The sequence below is a fragment of the Engystomops pustulosus genome, chromosome 8 (assembly GCF_040894005.1).
Source record: "Engystomops pustulosus chromosome 8, aEngPut4.maternal, whole genome shotgun sequence".
Classification (NCBI taxonomy): Eukaryota; Metazoa; Chordata; class Amphibia; order Anura; family Leptodactylidae; genus Engystomops; species Engystomops pustulosus.
This window is the reverse complement of record NC_092418.1, coordinates 108,021,205-108,042,488: the sequence shown is the minus strand read 5'-3', so window position 1 is coordinate 108,042,488 and position 21,284 is coordinate 108,021,205.

Genomic DNA, 21,284 nt, shown 5'->3' with positions numbered 1-21,284 from the left:
CATTAAAGCTAATTTAAAGGGGAAACAGTTTTCCCTCAATAAGCTGCAGTATGTACTTAGCACAGTCCTGTATGTTAGATTTGATAAACTACCTCATATAAATGCAAATTTTGACTTTCTGCCAGAACCAGGTGGGACACAGAAAAATATTTCTATTAAACAAATAACTGTGGGAATGAAAACTTCAAGCTGTAATATTCCGCTAAGGGAGAGGATTTCGGCTCGGCTTTGATGTATGTTTTTACTTCGACCTTCAATTTAACAAATTGAAAGTGAAGCAGTTGACATAAAAACCTGGAATACAAGATATTTTTTCGAGATTCTTCTGTCCGGGGAGTCAGCTTTATTGTATTATCTCTCGTTGTAAAGTTACGTTGGACTGGAAACATAAAAATACTACTGACTTTCAAAAGTTTTTGTTTTCCAAAAACATTCCAGATAAGGTTCCCAAAACAAAATAATGTTTCCTGCTATAGGGTTTACAACATGGAAAGCTGCAATAGAGACCAAAAATTACTTACTATTATTTTTTTTTTTAGGGGAGGGGTGTCTAAAGAAAATGGTAATGATGCTCCTCCCCTCAATCAATTTAGGAGGATGTCCATTGCCTGGTCCTTTTATACACTTGATATGACCAACTAATCAATTACTGGCTACAGAAGTGACCCCTCCCGGACCCTCCTTGGTTGGGTGAAGAGTAGTCTGTATAGAGAAGGAACAATGGTGTAGCAGAGCTCAGCCAGACCCTAGTACAGACACTGCGTGCAGCCTCTGTTTACAGTTCATGACCTTCTATTTACAAACAATCTGCAAAATGCAGCAGCTCAGAGCAGGAGAGAAGAGAAGTTTGTAGGATTTTAGCAGGATGTGTGGAGGAGGTGTAGCAAGATGACCACACTGGTGTCTGAGGAGGATACTGGCCAGAGTTATAGGGGGCAGCAGAAGATCAGCACTTTGGGATCCCCTCTAGGAGAAGCCCCTGCTGAGGAGGTCATTGGGTGCAGGGTGTCACACACCTGGGTGCTGCTGTGGGGGTCATTCTCATGCTGGGGTGCGGGAGAGAAGCAGAGAGGAGCTTGTAGGAGGATCACATGTAAGAGCCCAAATCGAATAATTATTCTCAACAACAATTCTCTAAAACAGTAATGTAACCACATACCTTATCAGAGGAAATAACTTCTTTTCCCACTTACCTGGCTCCTAACATCCTCCTTCCAGTGTTAATCCCCATAAATACACAGTCGACTACCGACTGTAGAGCGTTTGTTAAAATTTTATTATGACAGTTATAATGATGTTTAGAAAGACGGGATGAGAAATCTGGTTCTGCCTCATCTGTATACAATGTATATGTAAGTTACGTCGTGGGGAGACATCATTTCTTCTCTACTTAATGCAATGCGTCTGCATAGAAATCCCGGCGCACTCATTCATCATGCATACAATGTGTCAGGTAGGAGAACATTCTGGAAAAGCTTACAAACAACAATTAAGGTAAAGTGATGGCGCCTGTTTGCTTTTGCTGTATTTTGATCATATAAGTGCCGCTATTTAAATGTAAATGACTTGTCTGCGTTCTGTAATGACACCCAATTCTAAGCAATTTCACTTACGTGTATACAGATGCAATCTCCGCGCTTCACGTGCTCATTGGACTCAGACGACGGAATATGTCTCTACTACGAGGTGACAGCAGAGAGAGAGAACTGGATTAGAGGAAAGCTGCAATCTTTTAGAAAACTTTTATTTTGCATTGAATTTTAACCGGGGACTAAAAGGGGAAATTAAAAGGGGAAATTCAAATAAAGGGTTAAAAAAATTCTCTTGACTTTCAGATAAGACTTGTTCCAGCAAAGCAGTCCCATTTGTTTCTGGTCCTGAAGTGATGAAACCCTGTTCCAGGTCAGTTGTTAAACATTTAATAGAGTATTTCGGAATTATGAACGTCTGATATAAAAACCCAGTGTGCTATAAATAAAGGAATACAACAAAACTCAATGTCATTCATAACTGATCAGAGATGAAATAGTTTGCTTTTATGATGTACAACATTTTATGGGCTTTCTAAAGTAGGCGGAGTTACTTACATGTTGGCCCCCACAGGATACTACATCTCCCATGACCCCTCAGTTCTCAGTAACAGCTCCTCTCTCTTATGTTATGTTCTCAGTAAAGATCTAAGTGATTGTCCAGTTTTGTTACCATAGTAATTGTCACAGATGCACCCGCGATCCTTGGGGAATTCTGTGGATGCCACATTCTGGTGGTTCCACTCAAGAATCCGCTATCTCTGTCTTCCGTGAATGGTCAGGTCCTATGTGAACCGGTCCGGTACCGCACTAAGCCAGTTTCTCTCCAGGTCGGATCATATCACAAAGAATGAATCTTCTTCTATGTTCTGCCACGTCGTCTCTTCTTGCTGCAACTCCATGCTCCGGTCCTCAACTGGAAGACTGGTGAGATCCTGAGTTGGGGACCAGATTGTCACTGAAGGTGCATGGCCTCACCACCTCCTGTCCTGCCGAATTTCCAGCTTCTTAGTCTCCTCCAGAGATGTCTCGGGACTGAAAAGAAGAGGGGGTTGAAGAAGAAAAGGGGCCCTAAAAGGGGGGGGGGTACTGTCACAGATGCACCCACGATCCTCTATGTGCTGCGGTCCCGGCTGCGGTCCCGGCTGCCGCTGTCCCACTCCCCGGCCTGGACTCACCTCTCCACGCTCCTGGCTGTACTCCAGCTAGGCCGCGTACTCCCACTTCTAGGACGCGCGCGCCGGCTCTATATGACTTAAAGGGCCAGCATCCTCCTGATTGGCTCTTCCTTATCCGCCTCACCCTTATAATCCGGCACCTCCCTTCACTCCCCGCCGGATCTTCAGCATCATTCCTGCTAAGAGAAAGCCCTCCTGAGTTCCCTGTGTTCCTCTGTGTTTCAGCGTTACCAGTGATCCTCTGTGACTCTGCCATTCCTGTGACCTGCTGTGCCTTCCAGGGTTCCTGTCCTGCTGTGCCTTCCACGGTTCCTGTCCTGCTGTTCCTTCCAGGGTTCCTGTCCAGCCGAATCTACAGTCCGTGCCAGCATCACCAGTGTTCCTCCGTGTGCCAGCGTTACCAGTATTCCTCCGTGTTTCCTGCTGTCATCTCAGGTTTGGACTGTTTCCTGCTGTACAAGTGTGACAGTAATAATGTGTGTAACTGCCATCACTGCATATTACCCACTGAGATACAGGCTAACCATAACACTGGCCATGCTGAATGCACTGCAACTAACCAACTACAGCCAAACATAGTGATGATCACATGACCTGCCCAGGCAGGTTCAGGACATGTGATGTGGCCACGTGACCAGCATCCACCTTCTGTCCTATGTCTCCTGCACACGGACAAAATCAACAGACTTATTAAAGGGCCAGTAGTATTTTAATTCCTCTTCATAGTGTATGTCCGCAACAATTTTTTGCTAAGGAATGCAACATTTTAAACAACATCCTGATAAACAAGGAACTGTTACTCATAGATCCAGGCACCATAACTGTGGTATCTTCTTTTATTTGTTATTTATGTCCTCCTTCCTTCTTAAATCAAATTTTAACACTATGCTAATGAGCCTGAGGGGCAAGTCTAGCTCCTCTGTGATCTGGCTTCACAGGCTGTTACACTGTCTCCAACTACTTCCTCAGTACTGAGATGTTAAGGGGAAGTGCTCACTGCACAAGTGTTGAGGGAGCAGGGGTGAGGGTGGGATAGTCTTGCAGTCTGTAAAGCCAGAAGGGATAGAGTAGCCCACTGGGCTCATTAGCTAAATTTTAAAATTTAATTTTAGAAGGAAGGAGGCCATGGGTATAAAATATACCAAGATTACCACAGTCCCGGTGCCTGGATCTAGGAGTAATGTCCCGGGTTTATCAGGATGGATTTTGATGATAGATTTTCTTTATATGCTTCAGCAAAGCAGCATTGATGTCATTAAAGGGGGAAGGGTGCAACGATCCTAGCATAAATTGGTGCAGCAAACACATTTTTTTGGGATTTAAATGTTTACCCACGATTGGTGCTGCCAGTTATGCTCCATAACGTGCTGCCTGTATATAGGACACTATGGGGCAAATTTACTTACCTGGCCCATTCGCGATCCAGCGGCGCGTTCTCTGCTCTGGATTCGGGTCCGGCCGGGATTTAAGAAGGTAGTTCCTCCGCCGTCCACCAGGTGGCGCTGCTGCGCTGAAAGTCATCTCATCGCGCCGGAATGCACCACCTCGGACCAGGTGAAGGTAAGCGCTCCCCAAGCGACACTTTTTCGGTTTTTAAATGCGGCGGTTTTTCCGAATACGTCGGGTTTTCGTTCGGCCACGCCCCCCGATTTCTGTTGCGCGCATGCCGGCGCCGATGCGCCACAATCCGATCGCGTGCGGCACAATCCCGGGGCAATTCAGGTACAATCGGCGCAAATCGGAAATATTCAGGGAACACGTCAGGAATACGCAAATCGGGCCCTTAGTAAATGACCCCCTATGTTCGATCTGTTTAGCTCCTCCTGCTTTAAAACTTGCTATGTACTATCTGCTCAGCTCCACATGCTCTATAACATGCTGCCTGCAAAAAGGACACTATGTACAAACTGCTCAGCTCCTCCTGCTCTATAACATGCTGCCTGCAGATAGAACACTATGTACAAAATGCTCAGCTCCTCCTGTTCTATGACATGCTGCCTACAAAAAGGACACTATGTACAAACTGCTCAGCTCCTCCTGCTCTATAACATGCTGCCTGCAGATAGGACACTATGTACAAACTGCTCAGATCCTCCGGCTCTATAACATGCTGCCTGCAGATAGGACACTATGTACAAACTGCTCAGCTCCTCCTGCTCTATAACATGCTGCCTACAAAAAAGGACACTATGTACAATCTGCTCAGCTCCTCCTGCTCTATAACATGCTGCCTGCAGATAGGACACTATGTACAATCTGCTTAGCTTCTCCTGCTATATAACATGCTGCCTGCAGATAGGACAATATGTACAATCTGCTTAGCTCCTCCTGCTCTATAAAATGCTGCCTGCAGATAGGACACTATGTACAATCTGCTCAGCTCCTCCTGCTCTATAACATGCTGCCTGCAGATAGGACACTATGTACAATCTGCTCAGCTCCTCCTGCTCTATAACATGCTTCCTGCAGATAGGACACTATGTACAATCTGCTCAGATCCCCCTGCTCTATGACATGCTGCCTGCAGATAGGACACTATGTACAATCTGCTCAGCTTCTCCTGCTCTATAACATGCTGCCTGCAGATAGGACACTATGTATAATCTGTTCAGCTCCTCCTGCTCTATAACATGCTGCCTGCAGATAGGACACTATGTACAATCTGCTCAGCTCCCCCTGCTCTATGACATGCTGCCTGCAGATAGGACACTATGTATAATGTGCTCAGCTCCTCCTGCTCTATGACATGCTGGCTGCAGATAGGACACTATGTACAATCTGCTCAGCTCCCCCTGCTCTATGACATGCTGGCTGCAGATAGGACACTATGTACAATCTGCTCAGCTCCTCCTGCTCTATAACATGCTGGCTGCAGATAGGACACTATGTACAATCTGCTCAGCTCCTCCTGCTCTATAACATGCTGCTTGCAGATAGGACACTATGTACCATCTGCTCAGATCCTACTGCTGTATAACATGCTGCCTGCAGATAGGACACTTTGTACAATCTTCTCAGCTCCTCCTGCTCTATAACATGTTGCCTGGAGATCGGACACTATGTACAATCTGCTCAGCTCTTACTGCTCTATAACACGCTGCCTGCAGATAGGACACTATGTACAATCTGCTCAGCTCCTCCTGCTCTATAACATGCTGCTTGCAGATAGGACACTATGTACCATCTGCTCAGATCCTACTGCTGTATAACATGCTGCCTGCAGATAGGACACTTTGTACAATCTGCTCAGATCCTACTGCTGTATAACATGCTGCCTGCAGATAGGACACTATGTACAATCTTCTCAGCTCCTCCTGCTCTATAACATGCTGCCTGGAGATCGGACGCTATGTACAATATTCTTATTCCCTCCGTCTTTAAAACTTACTACTTGTAGATAAGACAATATTTTCACTCTGCTCAGCTCCTCCTGTTCTATAACATGCTGCATCTTGGTGAAACTACACGTCCAACACAACAGGTTCCCTTTAAGTAAAATGCATCCTCTCAGTAAGTCTACCTGCTGTAGATGCGGGAGATGCAGAAATCTGTTGAAGATTTAACATCTTGATGTGACCCCCGGGGACTCGGCACCTAGAAGGGGCTCAGAAGTTCCTGTTTGTTTTGAGCTCATCAATACATTTGTTTTGTAGGTAATTATATCAGATTCTGGAGAAGTAACATTGGCGCCATCGCTTTGCGTTTCATTAGTATTTGCAATCCCTCCGTTCTCCTACACCCCAGCAGCTCCTGCGCTCGTATCACTCAAGTATGTCTTGTTATTTTGTAAGAGGACCCCTTGGCTTAGGAAGAAGATAGGGCTTAGCATAATTAAAGGTATAGCTATTCTTCCATAACTTCAAAGGGCATCAGATAAAGCACATGTTTCCCATGCTAATTCCTGTGTTCCTCTCATTAACCCCTTCTGCAATGTGCGGCCGCTCTCCTTACTGCATGGGGGAAGCTATATGAATATACGGTACATGAAAAATCATAATATCAAGATTTCAAAATTATATGTAAAATAATAGTAATAAATGGATATTATGTATCTTTTAAATGTTACACAGAAAAGAATTTTGTATCAACAGTGGGGCTCATTTACTAAGGGTCCGAACTCCACACTTTTGTCGGGTTTCCCGAATATTTCCGATTTGCGCCTAATTACTCCGGTATTGTTATGCATGCGATCGGATTATGGTGCATCGGGGCCGGCTTTCACGGGACAGAAGTGGGGGGCGTGGCCGTCGGACCACCCGACGGATGCAGACAAACTACGGAATTTACAAAGCGATTTGTGTCGCAAGATCAGCACTTACATGCACCAGGAAGAAGAAGGTGAACTCCGGCGCACCTCGGCGCAGCAGCGACACCTGCTGGATATCGGGCGCACGACCTTAGTGAATCCCGGCAGAACCCAAATCCATGTCGGACAATGCGCCGCAGGATCGCGACAGGACCGGGTAAGTAAATCTGCCCCATTGTGTCAATGCAGACACCAAATGTAGAGACCCCCATAAGCACTAGAGACGAGCGAGTCATTCTTGGACTATTTGGATCTTTGTAAACTTTGTAAATAATTGCTTAATATGGGTTAATCTCCCCCTGTAAGCTCACTCTGATAAAAGAGAAGGGCCTCCTTCAGAGTATCGTGATGAACATCATTTTATGTAAAGGGTTTGTACCAATTTGGTATTTTATCCCTTACACACTGGTGAGGTGATTGGCTAGGACCCCCCCTCCCCCCTCCCATCTAAATAACTGCTGTGCTTTGGCAATTACCAACACTTCCATACCATTGAATTAGGGGCAGGTGCCTGCTCAACCTTCCGCTTCATCGATTAGTAAGAAAGGGACCTGATTTTGTTCAATTCTCGTGATGAGTCCCAGCAGCTGAACCTTCACCAATTTGAGTGGAATCCCCATCCTTTAGTGGCCCCAGTTTGTCCTTCTAGTGTGGATAGTGGGTAACATGTAAACTTGACAAATCCCATTAATAGTTGGGGGCCACTATGAGTCAGAAGAAAGCGGGAGGTTTCTGTAAACTCTGAGCTTCACTGCCCCACACAGATTTGTAGAGGTGGAGAGAAGTGTTTATTGGACCTGAATCTGAACTTTGTGAGTTCGGGTCATCCGGACTCGACCCCAAATATCATTAGAAGTTCAGTGCCGGGATCAGCTAAACTCCTTCCAGCTCCCCTCCCTGTCGTTCCCACTTTACATGCCCCTGGCAAAGTTGGGGGCGACGACCCTCACCAAAATGGTGGTGTGAAGCCCGAAGAAATTGAAATACCGCTGGAGACTTTCTCAATGGCATTTGAACAGTTAACACCCTAGTTGGGCGGCAGCAGAAATTTTAGACTCCAAAATTTAACGTGTTCTCTCTTAACTAGTGCCAGAATCTGCAAATCATCCCTAATGCCCTGGAGGTGGCAGCAAAACCCAAACGGCAGAGAGACCCATCCTTTATTTTGGATAATGGGTGTCCCCTAAAGCAGGGGTGTAACTTGAGGGGGTGTAGAGCCAAGCCCAAGAGTAACTTTCTCATATGGGAAGACTAGCACTGCCCTACAGATCTAAAAGTGAGGTCCCACCCGGCCCCGTCCCTTTAAGTTCCATTAATCCCAGCAACTTTCTTATAATTGAATTTATACATCACTAATGCAAAACCAACCCCCCAAAAATGTAACCTAAACCCTCTTGAAGGACATGCTGTTTAGATTCCTGCCTGGCAATTGTTTAGTAAATTCCTCTCCAATAATGGCACCACACCCTCGGCATCATAAAATGTTTAATACTCCTTTGTCTCTCGCTTCGCTCCTTCTCTCTCCAGGGTTTTTATGGTAGAGGATACACAGCAAACCTCCTCCAGATGTTATGTGTATAGAGCCGGGATGTGTTTGTGGACAAAACAATGTTTATTTTACCATGTTATTGCGCAAAACCTTTTACCGTCCGGACCCCTTTTTCGTCGTTTCAGCTCTGGATAACGGCCGCACATTGTTTTTAGATGATTCGACTTAAAGTGGATACTTACTAGTCACCGAGGGAGCTGAAAAAATGCCGCACCTGGGCTTGGATCGGGACAGAACATCCTCAGCCAGGGTCCGCGTGCTGCGTCGCTCCAGCGGCCAAGCTCCGTACAGAAAGAAGGAACTCCTGGTCCCCCTTAGCAACGGTTGCAGCTTACTGACACACAGTGACGTTATAGCAGTAAACAATCGCAGGGTGTTGCTAAAAAGGTTCCAGCTGCCTCGCACAAGACATTGTAAAAGTTGCAGCAAACGAATGAAAGTTTTAGATGGTTTCCACAGCAAGCGAAGGGTTTATGTCACGACTTATGCTCAACGCTTCGATGTCTATTATCCGATGAGAAAGGGAAATAAACACCAAAAAAATTCCAACTCGTGTTTGTTTCCTCGGAATTTTACATGGCGTCTGATGCGTCAGTAAAATATATAGATATTATGGGGGTCATTTACTAAGGGCCCGATTCGCGGTTTCCCGATGTGTTACCCGAATATTTCAGATTTGCGCCGATTTCCCCTGAATTGCCCCGGGATTTTGGCGCACGCGATCGGATTGTGGCGTATCGGCGCCGGCATGCACGCAGCGGAAATCGGGGGGCGTGGCCGAACGAAAACCCGACGGATTCAGAAAAACTGCCGCATTTAAATAAAAAAATCTGTCGCGGAGCTTGCACTTACCTTCACTCAGCCCGGCCCAGTGAACTCCAGCGGGTTCAGATGCTTTTCAGCGCAGCAGCGCCACCTTGTTGACAGCGGAGGAACTACCTTAATAAATCCCGGCCGGACCCGAATCCACCGGAGAGAACGCGCCGCTGGATCGCGAATGGACCGGGTAAGTAAATCTGCCCTATTATCTCTAATGGGACCCATGGACAAGGAGGGATTTAGCCTGGTTACTATCCTGCCATGTAACCAAACATGTTCCAATCATTCTAATCGCAGTGGAAATTTTCATCCTGTATTTCCAGAGCTGCACTCACTATTCTGCTGCTGGTGATGTCACTGGGGGTCATTTACTAAGGGCCCGATTTGTGTTTTCCCGACGTGTTACCCAAATATTTCCGATTTGTGTGGATTTTCTCTGTATTGCCCCGGGATTTTGGCGCACACGATCGGATTGTGGCGCATCGGCGCTGGCATGCACGCGACGGAAATGGGGGGGCGTAGCCAAACGAAAACCTGATGGATTCGGAAAAACGCGCCGCATTTTTAAAAAAAAAAGTGTCGTGGAGCTTGCGCTTACCTTCACTAGGAATAGGCCGGTGAACTTGAGTGCATTCCGGGGAACTTCAGCGCAGCAGCACCGCCTGGTGGACGTCGGAGGAACTGCCTCAATGAATCCCGTCCGGACCCGAATCCACCGCAAAGAACTTCGCCACTGGATCGGGAATGGACCAGGTAAGTAAATCTGCCCCATTGTGTACATACATGACATTAATTATCCTGTACTGATCCTGAGTTACATCCTGTATTATACTCCAGAGCTGCACTCACTATTCTGCTGCTGGTGCAGTCACTGTGTACATACATGACATTACTTATCCTGTACTGATCCTGAGTTACATCCTGTATTATACTCCAGAGCTGCACTCACTATTCTGCTGCTGGTGCAGTCACTGTGTACATACATGACATTACTTATCCTGTACTGATCCTGAGTTACATCCTGTTTTATACTCCAGAGCTGCACTCACTATTCTGCTGCTGGTGCAGTCACTGTGTACATACATGACATTACTTATCCTGTACTGATCCTGAGTTACATCCTGTATTATACTCCAGAGCTGCACTCACTATTCTGCTGCTGGTGCAGTCACTGTGTACATACATGACATTACTTATCCTGTACTGATCCTGAGTTACATCCTGTATTATACTCCAGAGCTGCACTCACTATTCTGCTGCTGGTACAGTCACTGTGTACATACATGACATTACTTATCCTGTACTGATCCTGAGTTACATCCTGTATTATACCCCAGAGCTGCACTCACTATTCTGCTGGTGCAGTCACTGTGTACATACATGACATTACTTATCCTGTACTGATCCTGAGTTGCATCCTGTATTATACCCCAGAGCAGCACTCACTATTCTGCTGCTGGTGCAGTCACTGTGTACATACATGACATTACTTATCCTGTACTGATCCTGAGTTACATCCTGTATTATACCCCAGAGCTGCACTCCTTATTCTGCTGCTGGTGCAGTCACTGTGTACATACATGACATTACTTATCCTGTACTGATCCTGAGTTACATCCTGTATTATACCCCAGAGCTGCACTCACTATCTGCTGCTGGTGCAGTCACTGTGTACATACATGACATTACTTATCCTGTACTGATCCTGAGTTACATCCTGTATTATACCCCAGAGCTGCACTCACTATTCTGCTGCTGGTGCAGTCACTGTGTACATACATGACATTACTTATCCTGTACTGATCCTGAGTTACATCCTGTATTATACCCCAGAGCTGCACTCACTATTCTGCTGCTGGTGCAGTCACTGTGTACATACATGACATTACTTATCCTGTATTATACACCAGAGCTGCACTCACTATTCTGCTGCTGGTGCAGTCACTGTGTACATACATGACATTACTTATCCTGTACTGATCCTGAGTTACATCCTGTATTATACCCCAGAGCTGCACTCACTATTCTGCTGCTGGTGCAGTCACTGTGTACATACATGACATTACTTATCCTGTACTGATCCTGAGTTACATCCTGTATTATACACCAGAGCTGCACTCACTATTCTGCTGCTGGTGCAGTCACTGTGTACATACATGACATTACTTATCCTGTACTGATCCTGAGGTACATCCTGTATTATACTGCAGAGCTGCACTCACTATTCTGCTGCTGGTGCAGTCACTGTGTACATACATGACATTATTTATCCTGTACTGATCCTGAGTTACATCCTGTATTATACTCCAGAGCTGCACTCACTATTCTGCTGCTGGACAGTCACTGTGTAGATACATGACATTACTTATCCTGTACTGACCCTGAGTTACATCCTGTATTATACCCCAGAGCTGCACTCACTATTCTGCTGCTGGTGGTGCAGTCACTGTGTACATACATGACATTGCTTATCCTGTACTGATCCTGAGTTACATCCTGTATTATACTCCAGAGCTGCACTCACTATTCTGCTGCTGGTGCAGTCACTGTGTATATACATGACATTACTTATCCTGTACTGATCCTGAGTTACATCCTGTATTATACCCCAGAGCTGCACTCACTATTCTGCTGCTGGTGCAGTCACTGTGTACATACATGACATTACTTATCCTGTACTGATCCTGGGTTACATCCTGTATTATACTCCAGAGCTGCACTCACTATTCTGCTGCTGGTGCAGTCACTGTGTACATACATGACATTACTTATCCTGTACTGATCCTGGGTTACATCCTGTATTATACCCCAGAGCTGTACTCACTATTCTGCTGCTGGTGCAGTCACTGTGTACATACATGACATTACTTATCCTGTACGGATCCTGAGTTACATCCTGTATTATACCCCAGAGCTGCACTCACTATTCTGCTGCTGGTGCAGTCACTGTGTACATACATGACATTACTTATCCTGTACTGATGCTGAGTTACTCCCTGTATTATACTCCAGAGCTGCACTCACTATTCCTCTTTATAAGGAGCTTCCTCTATGGCATGGGGATACTCATTCGCAATGTACCCCATATGTAGATATACTGTAAACTGCAGATACTGTTCTCAGAATCTTGTAGTTCTGCTCTGCCTGGAGATTGAATACTAGGGGTGACTTTGTTCTCTGATCCAAGCAAACAGACCGGATGATTGAATGGGAATGAGAAGGTAGCGGAGGTGGACAATGGTGACAAGTTTGATTACAAGTCACAAGATTTATGTCACTTAGGTTTTGCAGAAATTTCTACAATGACTGTATGCAGTAAGTCAGGATAGGTTTACAATTTGAAAATGTAATATATTGGGCGCCCAAATTATTGAGCTTGTACATTTTCCAGTTACTCCACCCAATCCCTAGTTAACCTGCATCTCACCTTGACCAGGCATGACAGTATCCTCAATGGGAGGAGAATAAGCTGATCCCAGACACTTCTAGCAGCAATTGTCCCTGAGAACGAAAGGCGATGTTAATCCAACATTGAACAATCCTACTAACCTGATGCCTTCAGTCTGTGGCAGTCACTGCACTGGTCTCCTTCTGAAAACAGTTTAAGGTAACCACCCTCATCCACAAAGCTCTGCACAGTGTAGCACCTCCCTTCCTCTCCTCTCTCATCTCTGACTATCGCCCAATCCATGCTCTTGGACCTGCCAGGGATCTTAGATTATTCTCTACCTTAATTCGATCTTCTCACTTACATCTCAAGGACCTTTCCCAAGCTGCACCAATTCTCTGGAATGTCCTTCCCCGAACTATCAGACTAATACCTAGCCTTCAAATATTCCCCGAAAACCCATTCACTAACTGCATGAAACTTGAATTCATCCTGTGTCCTCTAGAGATGAGCAAGCACTAACATGCTCGGGTGCTCGTTATTCGAGACAAACTTTTCCCGATGCTCGAGTGCTTGTCTCGAATAACGAGCCCCATTGAAGTCAATGGGAGACTCGAGCAATTTTCAAGGGGTTCAAGGCTCTGCACAGGGAAGCTTGGCCAAACACCTGGGAACCTCAGAAAAGGATGGAAACACCACGGAAATGGACAGGAAACAGCAGGGGCAGCATGTGTCACTAAGAGCCAAAAATAACGTTTGCAAGCCTCCCTGCAAATTCATCACAATGGTAGTAGCTGCACTACTAGTGCCAGCAAGGCCAGCCACCAGCGAATAAAATAAAACGTTATTGTAGCCCTAAGAAGGGCTGTTGGGTTCTTGTAGAATCACTCCTGCCTAACACTATTCTAATAGAACACCCTAACGCTTTCCCTGACCAGCAGCAGCTCTCTCCCTAACGGCATCCAGACACAGAATGATCCGAGCAGCGCGGGCAGGGGCTAGTCTATCCCAGGGTCACCTGATCTGGCCAGCCAACCACTGCTATCGACGTGTAAGGGTACCACGTCATGCTGGGTGGAGTGCAGAGTCTCCTGGCTTGTGATTGGCTCTGTTTCTGGCCGCCAAAAATCACAACGGCGGGAGATGCCATTTTCTCGAGCGGGCGAAATATTCGTCCGAGCAACGAGCAGTTACAAGTACGCTAATGCTCGAACGAGCATCAAGCTCGGACGAGTGTGTTCGCTCATCTCCAGTGTCCTCCTCCCGTCCATTATCCGGTAAACACCAGATACCAAGCTCGAGGCTTCTCTGCAGTCTCAGTGACTTTGGACTTTGTATATAAGATGGCTGGTTCAAGCAGCAGCATTTTCATCATTGCTGTATTGGCGGCAAAGCAGCCAATCCCGTCCTTCCGTAGTATCCTTGGCAATGATTGGCCAGGGGGACACTGGCTGTACCACGAACGGGAACGTTGGGTCTGGTCATCCCTACCCAGGAGTTGAATTCACACCATTATCAGTGAATGTCTGCTCAACATCTAACGCTATGTGCCCGGATCGGGTTATTAACTCTTAGATACCCCTTCTGTTTAACCCCTTCATCGTGCAATAGTTAATCTCTTTAACTTTTAGGAAATAAAATACCCTAATTTCCTGCTGTGTATGGACTCCTCTGACTTGTAATATGGGAAATATTCACCTTTGTCTCCTGCCGCCATATCCACCAGTCTGTCTGCCAGACAAACCAATCTACAAATCCTGATTATTGATCGCTATCTGTAATGGATATTGATCTCCTCAGTCCCGGCACGTTTTACTGGAGCAGCTCAATTAACAGAGCAGTTAAATATTTTAAGGCGAGAGAACAGCCCCAGATGAGAGCGAGATCTGAGCCAGTGCTGGTTCTGGGTCCAACATTCCCATTACTGGGGTCCCGGGTGGATTCCCGCTGCACTCATTGATCTGAAGTCATCTGCTACATACTACTCATGATTTACTATGACATGGATATTTACTACACACATGTATTGTATTAACTCACTTCTTCTAATGACACGATTAATTATGAATTGGAGATAAATTAATAATAGTCATAAAATTAAACGTTAAACGTCACCTATTTTTTAAAGAGAAATCATCACAGTAATTGAAGATCTGGTGACGTTTACTTTAAAAGGGGTTCATTTCCCCAGTAATGTAATACTTATGGTTAAAAACAGAATAAAATAGCATTATTTATCATTTTCAGCAGATTTTCCAGTAGAATTGTCAAAGTTAATTAACTAGTGCAGCGCCACCTGGTGTTCAGAGTGTATAAAAAGGGGAATGTCCCCTTAATACGACTAATGGTGGTCGCACATGCTCAAACACTCTCTAGGAACCCTAGTCTGTGTTTTTTCATCTTCTATACCAGTGGCATAGCTAAAGAATCATAGCACCCAGGAAAAATCTTTGCTTGGGGCACCCCACAACATTTCATTATTCCCCATCAGGGCCTCACACCTCACAAGATCTGTTTTTCCTTATTTTGGAAACAATATATCATTATACATATATTTCAAAGATGGGGTTAAGTTAAGGTACAGCAGTTCGACTGTATCCTTTATGGAAATCTATGTAAAGGCTTCTTAGATACCACAACTCAGTTGCATTTAAGTTACATGTCAATACAATGACAGCTTAGATACACCTCTAGACTATGGTATTTATTCCATCTCTACGTAGTGAGAAGTGATTGTGCTCCAGTTGTCTCCAGTAACATAGTGAGAATGTAGTATAAGGAGAATATTGTTACCCTTGCAGCTGCATATTTCTCTTTAGCTTCAGTTGCTTCACTATATACTGACTTACTGCTACTTCTGACAATTAAAGGTTAAGGATCTCGTAAAAGATGGAGGGGATATATCTGACAGCCGAACCATCATAAATCTCAGTGCACAAAGTCAGGTTGAAAGATTTACAATACTTAAATTGTAAGAAGACAATGTAGATCGAAGTGTGATATAGAAGCTTGTGGTCCCCCCCCCATGGCTTATGGACCCAGTCTCAAGTGCAGCCTTTAAAGTAATGTCACTGACTCTGTTCACTACAGTGCAGCCAATAGAAGTAGCTTTCTGACCTGCTTGTCAGGAAAGGAGCAGAGCCTATGTAGGAGCAGAGAAAACAGAGACTAGTAGCAAGCTGAAACACATAAGTGGTGACTTTTAGTTGTGACCACCAGACACTGGGATATACTGGAATGGTCTTAGTAGGAATAAACAGTTCAAGTTTTGGGTTTGACTGAGTTTGTGACATCATGGGGACAAACGATCCTAGAGTAAGAGGCAGCACACGGGTGTTGCTTGGAATTTAGATGGCAGCACGCATGCGCTGCTGGTAGTTAGCAGCTTCAGTGGAATTTAGGGGGTTAACATCTGCCATCGGCACCAGTATCAATCACAGCTGATACGGGCAGGGGTGGGAGTTGAACTCCAACCTGCAATATTCAGCACGGATCCGAGGTTCAGGACCGCTCATCACTACTCATCAGCACATCTTCTTTCGGTCCAATTCAGGGGCCTAACTGCAGTGTGAGGGCATCAGGATTCCCCTTCTACCTGATTGGCCGGCTTGTAGCGTCGTCTAGTGCCAGATTTGTCACGAATGGTTAGGTCCAGATAAACAGGCTTCATCCATGCCCGACGGGGTCAGAGATGGGATACAGGAAGAGTAGGAGGTCACAGTGTAGTGGAGGGCTCTTCTTGGGGTGCACAGTATATTTGCATTAATGGATCCCCATAAAGGTGATGATCGGGAGGCCCGTGGTGTTAGCGGCAGCAGTGAGGGGTGTGGAACAAAACTCACAATTTCTATAACAATTTCTTTCTTTAACAACCAATCAAACAATTTTTAACAAAATCTCAGTCAAACCCCTTGAACCTCACCCGGTCTGCTCATAACTAAGTATACATAGGGAAAATCAGACCTTTAGACCTTGGAAGGACAAAGACCTGCTACCAATGGAACGTGGCAAGGGTCATTGCAAGAGTTGACTTCTTGGAGCCATCCCAATGAAATTCTGATTCTCTTGGGCACATTTACTTACCTGTCCGGTTGACACCACCATTCCGGAAAGTCTGACGAGGATTCGGAGCTGCCATGATTCACTAAGATCGTGTATCCAATTTCCTGCATCTGTCGCTTCCCCGCTGAGGTCCGCCGGAGTTCACCTTCTTCTTCCTGGTGCATGTAAGTGCTGATCTTGCAACACAATTTCATTTTCAAATTTCACATTTGTCCGGGTTGTCCAATGGCCATGCCCCCAATTTCTGTCGCATGAAAGTCAGCGCTGATGCGCCACAATCTGATTGCCAAAAACTCGGGGCAATTCAGGGAAAAACTAAAAAATTCCGGAAACCCGACGGAAATACGTTTGACGGACCCTTAGTAAATGTGCCCCAATGTCTCTGGTAGATAAGTGAAACCAAAAAGAAAAACCTTCTTAAACAGATAAAATATAAATTCCAGGCAGATGCCGTCATATCTGCTATGGTTGCATCCTGACACATGGAAGCCAGGGCTGCGAGGCAGCAGTACTAACCACTGGGCCACCACGCTTCCCATAGATTCAATCAGAAGGAACATCTGCTCTAAGGTTGAGGGACCAGATGTTATTCTGTAACCTGGTTGTATTTCTTTTACAGTCACCTCAATAGTAGTTTACATGTTGAGCAGGAAAAAAAAAATCCAGCTTTAAGTAATGAGCCCCGAGCTTGTAGGAACTGTCTGTCTATAAGTCATAGTCCATTGTGCCATATGTTCTTGTCATGTTGTAATTATCCTGAGGGTAAAACACTAACTCAAAGGTTATTAGTAGAAAATGCAGATTAAAAATATTACGTACTCAAAGGAAAAAACATACCGAGAAATCTATAGCAATATATATTACACCGGGATGAGAATTTCAGGGAATTTTCTAAACAAATGGACTTTTTTCATTAAGTTTTTACTTAACATATTTCAAAGAATCTTTGATCCTCACTGATATTTATTCTAAAAATATTCTATGTTTCTATCTAAAATATATATATATATATAAAATAAAACAATCCTAAATTCTAACCACTGAGCCTAATAATAGAATGACACTTCCTGTTCCGTGGGATCACTTTTCATAAGTTACTGGGAACCTGTGACAAGGAATGTCATTTTCAGATGGTGACAGGTTCCATAGATTATGCTATACTGATTCTGGAAATACCTATGTCAGTATTCTGAAGCATTTCAGTACTTTATATGAGATAAAATTACCTGGCTCCCTGCCAGCAGGGTGTGGTGAGTCCCGGGGAGGGGCAGCTGCAGCCTGTGTCTCAGTCTCCTCATGCATTCTTCCTCTCCTCCACACCATCCCCCTCCATCCCCTGCCTGCTCAATTCACATGACAGAAAGTTGGGAAGGGGGGAGGGAGCAGGATGAGTTTGGGGGAGAGGTGACTGACACAGACACACACAGGCTGCAGCTGCCCCCTCCCATGGACTCACTGCAGGCTGCTGACAGGGAGCCAGATAATGTGGATTAAACTTCTAATTTAAAGAGGTTGTCTCATCTTAAGCATTCATGAAATATCCAAATACCTGCTGATGCGTGTGGATCCCACCAATGCGGATGGGGGTGTCTATTGTCTATTGCATAAATGGCGCAGCAGTCGGACCAATCGTGCACATGTCATTCATAACGCTGGAAAATATCCGAACGAGGAGTCATTCCAATTGAATTGAATGGAGACTCTACGATCAGACAATGGAAACAGTCGACCAATGGATTTGACAAAAGTCAATAGACATCCAGTGGATATATAAAAGATACCGAAGATGGGAATATCCCTTTAAAGGAATCCTACCACCACGGATCTACCTATGAAGGTAGATCGGGGGGAATTTGTACCTCTATTGTACGTGAGTATAGGCCTTTTAAGGGGTTATCCTCACGTCCCCTGTATCTTTTTCTAACTTTTATTTACCTAATATGCTAATTTTCTAAAGAGCCAACTGGGGCCTGGAGTAGCTGGAGCTGAGGCTACACGGAGAAGCTACTCCATGCCGAATTAGCCCCTTTGATCCTCCTACCAGATATCTTTGGCACGCAGCTACGAGAAGCTATAGGCCATCGTTTGCGAAGCCGTATTTCTGTGCATGCGCAGAAGCTCCGCCTTCGGAACAGGGACCATGCAGCTGCAGGCCTGCGTTCTACGCATGCACAGAATGCTGGCTGCGAGGACGAGGGTGCCCGGCTCCTCGCAGCTGCGCCGAAGATATCTAGTAGGAGGATTAAAGAAGGCTACTGGGGCATTGAGTAGCCGTGCCATGTAGCTTCAGCTCTGGCTACTCTACGCCCCAGTAGTCTCTTTAGAAAATTTGCATATTAGGGCAATAAAAGTTAAAAGGGCTATCCTCAAGTACAATAGAGGCACCTACCACCCAATCTACCTTATAGGTAGATCCGTGATGGTAGGTTTCCTTTAAGTACCCATATCAAAGGCAACTTTGACCCGATATCAAGATGAAAGCAGCCATGTTTTTTAAGATCTTGCACAACCCCTTTAATTCCCATTGAATGCATTGAGTCGTGTCACGTGTGTGTGAAGGTTCGGTAATTTCACGGGGACGGTTAAATCTTTTTTTCAATTATAAAATGACTGATGTGTCTTTCATGTGTAATTCAATGAAGGGAAATACATTATCTAATCGAAGTGCCTTTAAGATATACACGGTTTTATTGGCGGATATATTAAAAGCACTTACAGCGAGTCTGCGGGGCCTACAACCTGCTCGGGGTAAGACTTTCAAAATGTAACTAAGATATTATAAAAACATGATAGTAATATGTAGCGGATAATAATTACCAATGTAATGATATTCTCCCTAGATTTAGCCTCTCGAAAAATGATGGATTTGTTGGAAAAATCAGACGTCGCTGCAGCGAGCGAAACCAGGCGGATTAATCTCTAGTTCTAGGTGAAAATATTTTAGCAGATTAAAAGTAAATAAATAATATTAATAATAATTTGGCCAAAATATCAAAAGAAACGTATGACCCAAAAATAACAATTTTTTAAGCCACTTTTTATGCTAAATATAAATATAACACTGATGACAATAGATGATGTCACAGCTTATCTCCTCCCCCTCCCTGTACAATGACCTCTATATAGATAACACTGACCCATCATTACATCACTACTGACAATATATGATGTCACAGCTTATCTCCTCCCCCTCCCAGTACAATGACCTCTATATAGATAACACTGACCCATCATTACATCACTACTGACAATAGATGATGTCACAGCTTATCTCCTCCCCCTCCCTGTACAATGACCTCTATATAGATAACACTGACCCATCATTACACCACTACTGACAATAGATGATGTCACAGCTTATCTCCTCCCCTCCCTGTACAATGACCTCTATATAGATAACACTGACCCATCATTACATCCCTACTGACAATAGATGATGTCACAGCTTATCTCCTCCCCCTCCCTGTACAATGTCCTCTATATAGGTAACACTGACCCATCATTACATCACTACTGACAATAGATGATGTCACAGCTTATCTCCTCCCCCTCCCTGTACAATGACCTCTATATAGATAACACTGACCCATCATTACATCACTACTGACAATAGATGATGTCACAGCTTATCTCCTCCTCCTCCCTGTACAATGACCTCTATATAGATAACACTGACCCATCATTACATCACTACTGACAATAGATGATGTCACAGCTTATCTCCTCCTCCTCCCTGTACAATGACCTCTATATAGATAACACTGACCCATCATTACATCACTACTGACAATAGATGATGTCACAGCTTATCTCCTCCTCCTCCCTGTACAATGACCTCTATATAGATAACACTGACCCATCATTACATCACTACTGACAATAGATGATGTCACAGCTTATCTCCTCCTCCCTGTACAATGACCTCTTTATAGATAACACTGACCCATCATTACATCACTACTGACAATAGATGATGTCACAGCTTATCTCCTCCTCCTCCCTGTACAATGACCTCTATATAGATAACACTGACCCATCATTACATCACTACTGACAATAGATGATGTCACAGCTTATCTCCTCCTCCTCCCTGTACAATGACCTCTATATAGATAACACTGACCCATCATTACATCACTACTGACAATAGATGATGTCACAGCTTATCTCCTCCTCCTCCCTGTACAATGACCTCTATATAGATAACACTGACCCATCATTACATCACTACTGACAATAGATGATGTCACAGCTTATCCCCTCCCCCTCCCTGTACAATGTCCTCTATATAGATAACACTGACCCATCATTACATCACTACTGACAATAGATGATGTCACAGCTTATCTCCTCCCAAGCACCTGACATACTGGTGTGTTTCTTCTTATGCCCTTGTTTTTAAGAAAACAAGACTTTAAGAATTATGCGATTGAGCCTTAGGGGCTCCAAACTC